General features: G+C 41.4%; 1 protein-coding gene across 1 annotated transcript in view; it reads left to right on the top strand.

The window, feature by feature from the left end:
• RNF150 (ring finger protein 150) overlaps positions 1–12,145 on the top strand; it is a 293,201-nt gene that overhangs the window by 262,995 nt on the left and 18,061 nt on the right. The gene's annotated exons all lie outside the window — the stretch shown is intronic.

Raw genomic sequence — 12,145 nt, 5'->3', positions numbered from 1 at the left:
CACCCGACTTCCTCTTAGCTCTGTTCCTCTAAGTGAAGTGATTGAAAGATTTTGATCAGTTCAGAAGAATGGCTGCTTAGTGAGCCTGAAGAGTGTTCAGAGGAACCGAACATTATTGTCTGAGCCGTCTCTGGCAGCTTATCCCAAGTGGGGTTATAGCAGGGGACCACGCAATGGGCCGGGGTGGCCAGATCGTTTTTTATCCTTACTTATACTTCTCTAAGGAATTTTTAACAGCCCTTCCTTTGAATTAGCAAGGGAATGCTAAAGAAATAAAAAAATGTGAGGGGCGCCTGGGTGGCTCAGTCAGTTAAGTGTCGACTTCGGCTCAGGTCATGATCTCACGGTCCGTGAGTTCGAGCCCCGTGTCGGGCTCTGTGCTGACGGCTCAGAGCCTGGAGCCTGTTTCAGATTCTGTGTCTCCCTCTCTCTCTGACCCTCCCCCGTTCATGCTCTGTCTCTCTCTGTCTCAAAAATAAATAAACATTAAAAAAAAAATTTTTTTTAAAGAAATAAAAAATGTGAGAGCTGCCAGCCTGAGGAGGTTAAGAACAGAAGGTAAAAAAGGAGAGGCACCCCTCTTTGCTGTTACCACCTACCCCAAACTGCCAGGCTCCGTGGTGTCCCTTTGAACCTCTGGCCCATCCAAGATTGCTGACGCACCCCTTGAAGGAGCAGCCAGGATCAGACGTGCCCAGTGCAGTTCAGCCAATCACTGAAGCCCTCCACCTGGCCAGGTGCCCCTCCGGGAGCCGTGGATTCCAGCAGATCTAGGATTTCCCTGCTAGCAAGAAACAGATTCAACGGATTTATTTTTTTCCTCCTGAACATTAGTCTGTGTGCTTTTACTATAAAATGAACGATGTCACAGATAGAAGTTTACTCTGCTTCCCCATGAGGTCTTTCTGGCCAGTCTGTAGATCATATACATGGTGGTCCAGATGAATCTGCCAGAATCTGCTGGCAAACGTCAAACTGTATTGAGCGAGTGGTGTGGCCTTCTGGAGCTATTTCCTACCCAAATGGCCAACTGCTGTGTCCGTAGCCAGGAAATATTAATGCCTTGGAGGCTTTGCTCTAGGGGCCACTCCTAGAGCAAATTTGTAGGTAGGAAGATATTCTGAGGGGGTTGTTAGTGACAGTAATGATTGTGCCACATTAGAAGTCATTTTAAACTCTATGCTTTGGTTATTGCACTTTTAATCTTCCCAGACACCTATTGTTGGTAATGAAGCTGACATCTGTGTGTGTCGCACAGCAGAGGGGGGGATGGGAGCTATTACCCAGGATCTAGAAACCATCTCTCCAGCTTCCACACTCCTGCCAGACCAGGGTTTCCCACATGGAAAAATGTGTTCTGTGGGACACATCCTGGGATCCGTTAGAAAATACCACATAGTCCCAAGTTCAACTCAGTTGGAATAAGGCTTCATACAGTACATTAAAAGCTATTAAAAACTTTCTAGAAGGCTTTTATTGAGTTACCCATTTAATTCAGCTTTTCGTGAAGCTGATAGATGACAGTCCTCTTTTTCAAAGGTCCTAGTTTTCAAAACTGCACAAGACCACCTAATATGGAACATGTTGGTGTTCAAACTAGAAAAAAAGCGGGGCGCCTGAGTGGCTCAGTCGGTTAAGCGTCCGACTTCGGCTCAGGTCATGATCTCATGGTTTGTGAGTTCAAGCCCCGCATCAGGCTGTGGGCTGACAGCTCGGAGCCTGGAGCCTGTTTCAGACTCTGTGTCTCCCTCTGTCTACCCCTTCGGCTGTTTGCACTCTGTCTCTTGCACTGTCTCAAAAATAAATAAACATTTTTAAAAAAATTTTTTTAAAAAGCTGCTAGAGCTGTTTCCCGCCTCTCTATCTCGTGTACCCCACAGACCATTGCCTCTCCTGCCCCCGTTCCAGCTCTCAGGGGAAGGTTGCCCTGACAACCTGGTGCCCGCTTCACCTGAGTGGAGCCATCCAGGGAAACAGGCTGCCGGGCACTGCTCTAGAGCCACACGTGTGCCAGGGAGCCCTGGGTGCCTACGGGGCTTACTGTCACTTTTCCTGGAGAAACAGAGACGCTCCACTTTGTGGCGTTTGTCTCAGGAAGTCATGCAGCACATCTGTCCCTTGAAGAATGGAAAATGTAAAACTCATCAGGGCTTTGTAATAAGCCAGTAAGTAAGGCCAGCTTTGCCCCCCGATTCTTAAGTCTATGAACGCCTACATTTGGGGTATGTGGAGCTAAGCTGCTATTTAAAAGTACAAAAACGTGTTTAGTTCTCATATAGGTCTCATAATTCCTTCTAAGCCAGTGTTGGTGTCTCTTCTCGTCTCCCTGCCGTGGTTGAGCCATACATTGCACGGGATTGGGGGGACAAAGATGGTGGGGAAGAATGTGAATTAGTTTTACTCTGGGATACTTACTATACACCGAAGAGCATGAGGATCCACTGATGGGAGACTCAGGGGACTGAGAGAGGTTTCATATTTATGAGACATTTAGAACAATTGTTCCATGATCCTTAGTGACCCAAGAACAAAATTAGTCTGCCTCTTATTCCAACACACTCCTTGGTATAAGCTCCCTCAGGGCTCACTGTGATTCATTATTCGTGGCTGTGAGAGTAAGGGACAGTGATGCCACCAAAGGCCAGGGGGCCCTCTACTTACCGTGAGCAGATGTCCCTTCATTGATTTGCGGTCACAGCACCTTGCACAGGGCGGGTGCCTCCCTGAGTCTCCAACCGATGGGAGCCTGGTGGCTGGCACACGGGGAGGTAAAAATTCAACTCCCCAAGGCTCTCAGACCTTTTTGTTGTGGAAAACATTCCCATCCTCTCCCTGTGGGAACATCCAGAAGGTCTGATCATAGTCATGGCCCCCTTAACCTAAGCACCCCCTTCCTGCCTCCCCCTGATGTCCCTGCCTTCTTTGTTCTTAGGGATCATTTACTGAATAGTCAGGGGAGAAGCCAGAGGCAGCTTTCATGGGCAGGCAGCTGCTTTTGGTTGCTATAGAGCTGTATACACAACACAGCTGTCATTGATGTTATAGATCTAGTGGGAGCCAACGGTCTCAGACCTCTAAATAAAATCACCCACATAATTCGGAGCTTCAGAAATGGCATCAATATCTATAAATACATGTGAGAGCAGAGCAGCCAATTAACAGAATGTGAGAACACAATAGAGGTAGACCTGAGAATAAGATCCCATCACGCTGGGCCTGGGCTGATGTCTGAGAAGACACAGCCCTCCCTTTACGATGGGCAGATTGAAAGTGGTCCATTTGCCTCCTCACTTTCTCTTCCCCTCTTTTTTATTCCTTTAGTTTGAAACAAGGAGGAGACAAGGGAGAATGTTAATGAGGACCAGAGTGAGGGCTAGAACTTAAGGTTCCTGACCCTTTTGCTAGAGTTCTCTGGGCCGCACCATGTTCCTTCCATAAATGGGTAGGCATCTCCAGACTGCTCAAAAATCTCAGGAATGAAAAGCAAGAGCTGAAAGTTGGACTTTAGTATATTGACAGGAAGATTATTATGTAGTCAGGAAATCTCTCTGATCCAAAACAATTCTAATCTGGAGACAAAATCAGATGGACGCAACCACGGGGGTAACATGTGCAGGGACCCGTGCACACCCCCACGCTCACCCACATGTGCAAAAACCACCACGCACAAGGTGGGTCCCCAGTGATTGCTGTCTAACCTTAGCTGTGCAAGAAAGCTCACTGCCTAAAGATACCAATGTGAGTTATTACTTTCTAGACTCACTCCTGCAAAAAAAAATTATTATTTTGTGCTTTCAGACAACAGCCTGCCCTTGTCCTAGCCCCTGCTATGGCTCTGAGACTTGCTTGACAGGAAGTAAATGACAGATGTATAGGACTTCTTTTTCATATAACATGGGAAAATAGATGTCCACAAAACCCCCTAAACTACAGAACACTTAAAAATATGGAGATCAGGACACTTGGATGGCTCAGGGTGTTAAGCTTCTGACTCTTGATTTCAGCTCAGGTCATGATCTCACAGCTCGTGAGTTTGAGCACTGTGTTGGGCTCTGTGCTGACAGCATGGAGCCTGCTTGGGATTTTCTCTCCCTCTCTCTCTGTCCCTCCCCTGCCCACGTGCTCGCTCTCTCTCTCTCACTCTCTCTCTCAAAATAAATAAATAAATTTTAAAAATATGGATATCAAATATTAGAAATTTCCTTTAAGATGAATAACTAAGCTGGTGGTAAAGTGAGAGAGACTTTTGGAAACTAGAGACTACAAGAAAGTTCTACCCAAGGGGAAAATGAACATCAGAAATGGAGTTTGCTCTGAGTGCATATGCTGATTCCTGATGGTCTAGGGATCCACATTTTTTTTTTCTGTAAAGGGCCAGATAATATTTTAGGCTTTGTGGGTCACATGTAATTTCTGTACCTTTCCTTCTTTGTTGTTAACTCTTTAAAAATGTAAAAACTATCCTTAGCTCAAAGGCCATACAAAAAAAGAACAGACCATAGGAAGGATTTGTGCTACTCCTGCAATAGGGACAAAGCCCAGGGTTGAATCAGAGACCCACAGTGGCAGATAAACTAGGAAAACCTTAGCAAATAAACTATCAAAGAAAAATACCTTCTAGAAGGAGTTGGTACAGATGGTTGTAAGTGGTGGCATTGGTTCTAGATAAAGTACAGAAAGGATACGGTCTCCCTTCCCTGGTCCCACTTCTCAGTCCCAGATGCCCTAACTACAGACAAGCCTTCTCATGAGCTCTTGGACCCAAATCCAACCACCAGTGTGACCCGAATACCTAAGGTACAGATACACTTTAAAGTGGTCCCAAATTGATAGTTACACTAAGTGTTTGGTGGAATTACACTCATAAACTCATATCCTCCCTGGAGGAATACTCTGAACCCAGGTCTCAAGACCCTCTTAAAAGACAACTTCCAAAAGAATATACATTCACAATAAAAAAAATCTCCAAATACATGATTGAAACACACCGCAGTAAGGAAGAGAGTGTGAACTCAGACTCAGATGAACAATATGGGAAACAACAATATGGGAAATAATGAGGAACAGGATGTAAAATACATGTGTAAGGACTCCCTCAGTTCACACTAATATATCCTAAGTTTGAAAACAACTTTCTAGTCACTTCAAGCACAGAACAAGGTGGGAAGGGGAGACCCAGTGAAGTCATTAGTCTGGGTGGGCTATTCTGATCCTATGGTGACGGACTTGAAAGAGAGTGAATTTTATCCATGAATAAAATGCTTTCTTGCTCAAGACTATCTGACTTGCAGCTAAGGAAGGAGTGAGTGATCAAGGCTGTCCTCACACTTAACCCTCATGGTCTCACCTGACCTAACCCCACACACAGCTCCCATGTCCCTCTCTCTGAACATTCTCCACCCGACTGGCTGGGCTATGGCCACACTCTGTGTGTTGATTCAACACTGTATCCTCAGGATCTAGGAGGAGCTCAGCGAAGATTGTTAAACCCATGACTGAATGAACCAGCCAGGCTCAGCCATTTAGGCCAAAGGCCCCAAGCCCAGGCCAGCATATTAATGGAATGAATTGCATGCTGAGGAATGCTGCTACTGACTGAAGAATAAACTCAGCAGTGGCTTTGAAGTAAATACACAGTGCTTATGATCATGGCTATCGTATTAACGTTAACAATAATAGCAAGCGTTTGAGTATGAGAGTTAGCTGCATATTGGTTCATCGGGTGGCCAGTAAGGGCTTTCTTTATGTGCACGGTGTTGTTTGACCCTTGGCGTAACAGTTGAGGGAAGTACTGTTATCCCATCTTACAAATTCTGACAGCAAAGCTTAGGAAATAACTTGCCCAGGATCACACAGAGCAGCAAAACTGCTCACAAATCTAGACCTCTCTGGTTCCTAAAAGATGTCCTTCATCACCAGCTTACACTGCCTTCCCTCTTCTGAAAGAAAAGCCCACAAGTTTCTCTATAAAATAAAAGGAAAGAAATTTAAATTAAACCACAAAAAGTAGGGGCACCTGGGTGGCTCAATCGGTTAAGCGCTAACTTGGGCTCAGGTCATGATCTCGTGGTTTGTGAATTTGAGCCCCACTTGGGGCTCTCTGCTGTCAGCGCAGAGCCTGCTTTGGATCCTCTGTCTCCCTCTCTCTCTGCCCCGCTTTTGCACGCACTCTCGCCCTCTCTTTCTGTCAATAATAAATAAACATTTTTAAAATAAAAACAACAAGTAAAAGTAACTTTGCAGTGGAGAAATCCAACAAACACCACTTCCTCCTGGCAATCAAAGCTAACCTCTTCAGCAATGAATCATGTTAATAGTGTGTTCCTAGATATGATGTGATGGGAGTGTACTTGACCTCTGCTGTCTTTCTCTCCAAAACTGATGACCCCAGTGTAACCATGAGAAAAACAGACAAATCCATATGGAGGAGCATTCTACTAAACATATGACCAGTACTCCTCAAAACCATCAAGATCAACCAAAACATAGTCACAGACACTGTCAGAGAGCAGAGGAGCCCGGAAGACATGACAGTGAAATATAACATGGTATCCAGGATGGGATCCTGGATCAGAAAAAGGATGTTCAGAGAAAACTAGTGAAATCCAAATAAAGGCTGGAGGTTAGTTCATAGCAATATACCGATGTTGACTCCTTAATTGTGGCAAGTGAACCATGGTAATGTCAGATGTTAACAATAGGGAAAACTAAGTGAGGGATATACAGGAACTCTCTATACTATCTTTGTAACTTTTCTGTAAGTATAAAACTATTCTAAAATAAATTTGTTTTAAAAGATATTTTTATTGGGGCACCTGGGTGGCTCAGTTGGTTAAGCATCTGACTCTTGATTTTAGCTCAGGTCATGATGTCACCTCAAGTCATGATGTCACCGTTTGTGAGATCAAGCCCTGTGTTGGGCTCTACGTTGACAGTGTGAAGTCTACTAGGGATTCTCTCTCTCCTTCTCTCTCTGCCCCTTCCCCACTTGCTCTCTCTCTCTCTCCCTCTCAAAATAAATAAATAAACAATCAAAAAAATAAAGTAAAATAAAATTATAAAAGATATTTTTATCAAATGTACAAAACCATTGGATTACTAAAAAAGATAGAATTTGGTTTTTGATGATATTGTGGAGTATCCTTCCTGGGAAATTTTAGGAATGGAACAAAGAACTCAGCATCCTGAAGATGTTAGATGTTCTTTTCCTTGAAGCAGAAGACTGGACTGAATTATTTCTTAACATCAATTCCAGAGTTTTTTGAGACTAAATTTGTGATATGCACTCATTGTTATGATGAGTCTTCAATCCAGAGTAATTGGAAAATGTTGCAGATGAGAAGCTAATTATTTGTAATTTTATGTCAGAGGTATTGCAAAGGTGACAAGTAGATTTTCTAGCTGGTGCAGCATTGCATTTAACATTGGTTGAGTAAACCACCCACCACACAAATGCACCAAAGTTACAGGACTCTGGCCCTTTGTGTTGGTATTTATGTGGTTGAGCTGTTTCTCCCAGTAGGGGGCTCTGATGCCCATCAAATGGAGAAGACACCCTGGCACTGGAGAATAGAGGTGTGTGAATTTCACGCTGAAGAGTTTGTAGGGTAATTTTGAGAAAGAGTAAGCATTCAGAAATCTTCTCAGAAACATTAAGCAGAAACAGTGAGCATTCAGAAATAGCGGGAAAGGGGGATTAGGCAATAGAAACCAACATGGTTGGGGTAGATGTTTCCCAGAGAAGAAGAGAATATAGACTTTACCAGAAAATAGAGCCCTCAGGCTACATATTACTGAAACCATATATCCCTCAATGAAAAGCAGGAGAGAAATGACAAAACTAGAAATGCTTTATCCTAGACTAGACATGTTTTCCTGTAATGTGAGAGAAATGTTCTTAGAGTATCATCTACTCATTGATTGACCACAAATGTATTGTTCCACGTAGCATTTCACAAGATAGCTTATACACTTAATTCTTGATTTAAACACAGCAGCAAGAGCAGCCTACATACATACATACACACACACACACACACACACACACACAGTGACCCAATTAAAATCCTTGAATACCCTCCCATTTCTATTAAGTCTGTGTATAGTACAAAATTCTTAACATGATCTAAGTCTTATTGATCTAGCCCATGAGGACATCTCTAGAATTATTTATATCACTCTTGCACTCATTCCATGTGCTCCAGCTCCTCTCCCCTCCTTCTGGTTACTGTCTATTCATCCTTGGGATCTCAGCTCAAAAGCTTTCCCTTGCAGAAACCTTCTGTCATCCCTTGATTAGACAGCCCAGTTAAATGCTTGCATAGCACCTTGTACTTTGCCTCCATAGCTCTAATGATAGGTCTGCTCCATATGCTAAACATAGCACTAAACAACAATTAGCATTAATAATTCACTCATGTGATTGTTAAATTGAGGTTGAGTCTTCTGTCTAGACTGCAAGCTCCTTGAGATTAGGGCTCATGTTTTTATTCCCCATGTATCCCAGTGCCTAGCATAGAACCTGGCTTGAGTAGGTTTTCAATATGTATTTGTAGAGTAAATGATTGAAGGAACAACTAGGTTCTTGCCAGCTGTCCAGCTTATTCCTAACTTTAATTTTTTTTCATCCAAAAATGAAAAATATTTCACTCAGGAACTAGACCTAGTAATATGTGGGTATTATATATGAGGCTGTTGGGAAAGTTAGGGAAGATAATGTAGCAAAGAAAGCACTTAAATGTTAGCTACAAAGTATGTGGGGGAAAACTATAGAAAAGAAAGGAGATAACATGACATCAAACAAAAATTTTGACAGCTATGAGACAGGTTACAAGAGGGACATATTTACTAGAGAAATATCTCCCAGGATGCCTGTGCTGACAGAGAGAAGGTTAGCACCTCTGTGTACTGATTCAGGTTAGGCAGAGACTATTATTAAACCAAGGAACCTGGAAAACTCAGCTGCTGACTCAGGTCAGCCTTGCTTTAGCAGGGCAAGGTCCTAGGGAGAGAGAAATCTATACTGACTACAAGGAAGCCACACCCAGTGTAAGACTGTATGAAGCTGGGCTTGACCAGTTAGAATACATGTGAGAGGATTCACTTAGACTTTGCTCTGGGAAGCTCAAATTGTTCTTTGAGTTGGTTTCTAGGTCCTTCTTTCCATGATATCGCTAGTCTTTGAAAGCTTCCTCACTATCTGATTTAACAATGTTCCAGAATCATCATGTATACTTTCTACCCAAACATGGAATCAGCCTATCTCTAAGAAATAACATGTCAAGAAACAATCTGGGTACTAGCAGGGCTCACTGCTACTGGCTTGGTTGTTGTTTTCATGCCTCTTAGATGATATATACATGAAGAAGAAGAAGAAGAAGAAGAAGAAGAAGAAGAAGAAGAAGAAGAAGAAAGGAAAAAATACCTTATGACTTTATATTGATACTTCTGATTCAAGTTGGGTACCATAAGGTTTTTTAATTAATTACTTTTCTATTACATATGTATGCATCTCCTTAATTCTCTGATGAGAAATCTGAATCTCAAGGACACACAGAAGATAGAATGACACTATCTATTAATTATTCATTTATCCCATGCCACACACACAACAGTCTCAGAAAAACACTTGGATTTCAGAATTTACTACTTCCGATGAGATGAAAACCCATTCCAGCTGACCTCAGAAGAAGTAAAGCCAGAGAGACAAACAATAAAAGGGAGTACCTTTCCCCAAAATGTGTAAGTTCTACGACATTTACTCTCTTAACAAAGCCCATCTATCCTGTTTTCTGAATGCTGCATTAAGTTATTCAGACCAGTGCTCCTGATAAAAACTTATTTTTTAATAGGATAAAATATAATATATACATATATTCTTAAAAGAATCAAAGAACTGATATGATAGTAAGGACTTATTGGACCTACAATGAAGATAAATCAGGATCCCAGAGGTACAAATAAAGACAGAAGCCTCTTTCACTCTGAGAGTAGTTATCCCCCCTATAAATTTTTGATTTTTGTTTTGCTGTTTTTCAGGAGAGAGAAAGAAGTCAAATCCCAGAGACCACATGAAATAAGAAGTCTAATAGGAGATTTACCCCATAATATTCTAGCCTACAAAGGACTGTACCCTCATACATACCAGTCCCACCACAAAATTGCAACCCAGTTAAGATCTCCTGCATCTCCTTCATTTCTTAAGAAGTTTCAAGTCTTTTTTTTTTTTTAGTTTACTTATTTATTTTGAGAGAGAGAGCAAGTGGGGAAGAGGCAGAGAGAGAGAGAGAGAGAGAGAGAGAAGGAGAAAGAGAGAATCCCAAGCCGGCTCCACACCACCAGTGTAGAGCCTGATGTGGAGCTCAAACTCCCGAACCATGAGATCATGACCTGAGCTGAAGTCGGACACTTAACTGAGCCACCCAGGCACCCCAGGAAGTTTCAAGTGGTGAGTTTGGTTTGGAGTTGTCTTAAACTGGTAGTACTCCAAGCACCTGGAATCCAATGCAAAGTCTTTCTGGCAAAAGCCAAATATCTATTAGGCCTCAGATCATTCATCCAGTAAACTTTTCAAATTCAAGGTTAAGTCAAAGATAACCAGATACATAAAGGAAGTAGATGCCATAAGTGATATCCATGGGAAATTATGGACTACAGAAATATAGACTACAGTCTATAGACTGTCATAGTTTTACAAAGACTTCAAATCTTGAGATTGTATAAATTTACTATGTTTACATATGAAGAAAAAAATTATCAAGAGAGTCAGAGTTTTAAAGTTTAAAGTATAAAACAGATTTTTTAAATGTTTTATTTGTTTATTTTGAGAGAGAGAGCACACGTGCAAGCAGGTGAGGGGCAGAGAGAGAGGGAGAGAGAGAGAGAATCCCTAGCAAACTCCGTGCTGTCAATGCAGATCCAGATGCAGAGCTCAAACCCACGAACCATGAAATCATGACCTGAGACAAAATCAAGAGTTAGACGCTTAACTGACTGAGCCACCCAGGTGCCTCTAAAACAGATTTTTAAAGGATCCAATGGAACTTTTAGATTTAAGAAATAAAGTAACAAAAATTTAAAACTTAGTACATTGGTTTAACAGATTTGACACAGATAAAAAATGAACTGGAAAAGAAAACTATCCACAATGAAGGATGGAGTGACAGAGATTGCTGGTGCAGATGAGAAGGTAAAAAACAAAAAATAAAGAAGGCTGCAAGTACTTACCTAAAGACTCAGCAGGTGAAAGGAGAAATAGGGCCACAGCAGCATTTGAAGAGAAAATTAGTTAAAATTTCAGAACTGATGAAAAACACTGTTCCACAGAGTCAAGAAGCCCAATGAATCCAAAACAAGATAAATTTATAGTGCTAAATGCATATGTTAGAGAAGAGAAAAAGTTTCAAGTCAATAAGCCGACAACCTCAAGAAGAGTCAAATGAACCACAAGTAAGCAAAAGGAAGGAAATAATAAAAATTAGAACAGAAATCAATGACATTAGAAACGGAAAAACAATAGAGAAAATCAATGAAATAAAGACCCAGTTCTTTGAAAAGCTCAATAAAATTGGCAAATCTCTAGCAAGATTGACAAAGAAAGAAGAAAGAAGACGTAAGTTACCAACATTAAGAATGAGCAAAGACCCATCACTACAGATCCTCCAGACAAAAGAATAATAAGGGAAGACCAAACTGGGCACACATTCACCTGACAACTAAGATGAAATGAACCAATTTCTCAACCAACACAAACTAGAGAATTTGAAAAATTCTCTATTAAGAAAATTCTCTATTAAGAAAAATTTTTCTATTAAGAAAATTGAATTTGTAAATAAAAAAACCCTTCCACAAAAAAATCTCTAGACCAAGAGAATTTCACAGAAATTTCCACAAAACATTTAAAGAAAAATTAACACCAATTCTAAGCGATGTCCTCCCCATCAGAACAGAACATCAGGACAGAACATCTGCCAGTTCATTTTCTTTAGCCAGTATTATTGGGATACCAAAACCAGACAAAGAGAATACGAGAAAAGAAAACTACGGTCCAATATCCATGATAAGTATAAATCCAAAAGTCCTTGACAAAATATTACATAGATAACTCTCAAAACTCAACAATAAAAAACAAACATTCCGATAAAAT

Source organism: Panthera onca, chromosome B1 (assembly GCF_046562875.1).
Source record: "Panthera onca isolate mPanOnc1 chromosome B1, mPanOnc1 haplotype 2, whole genome shotgun sequence".
Lineage (NCBI taxonomy): Eukaryota > Metazoa > Chordata > Mammalia > Carnivora > Felidae > Panthera > Panthera onca.
Note: the sequence above shows the minus strand (reverse complement) of the source record. Positions and strands in the feature narration are given on the sequence as shown.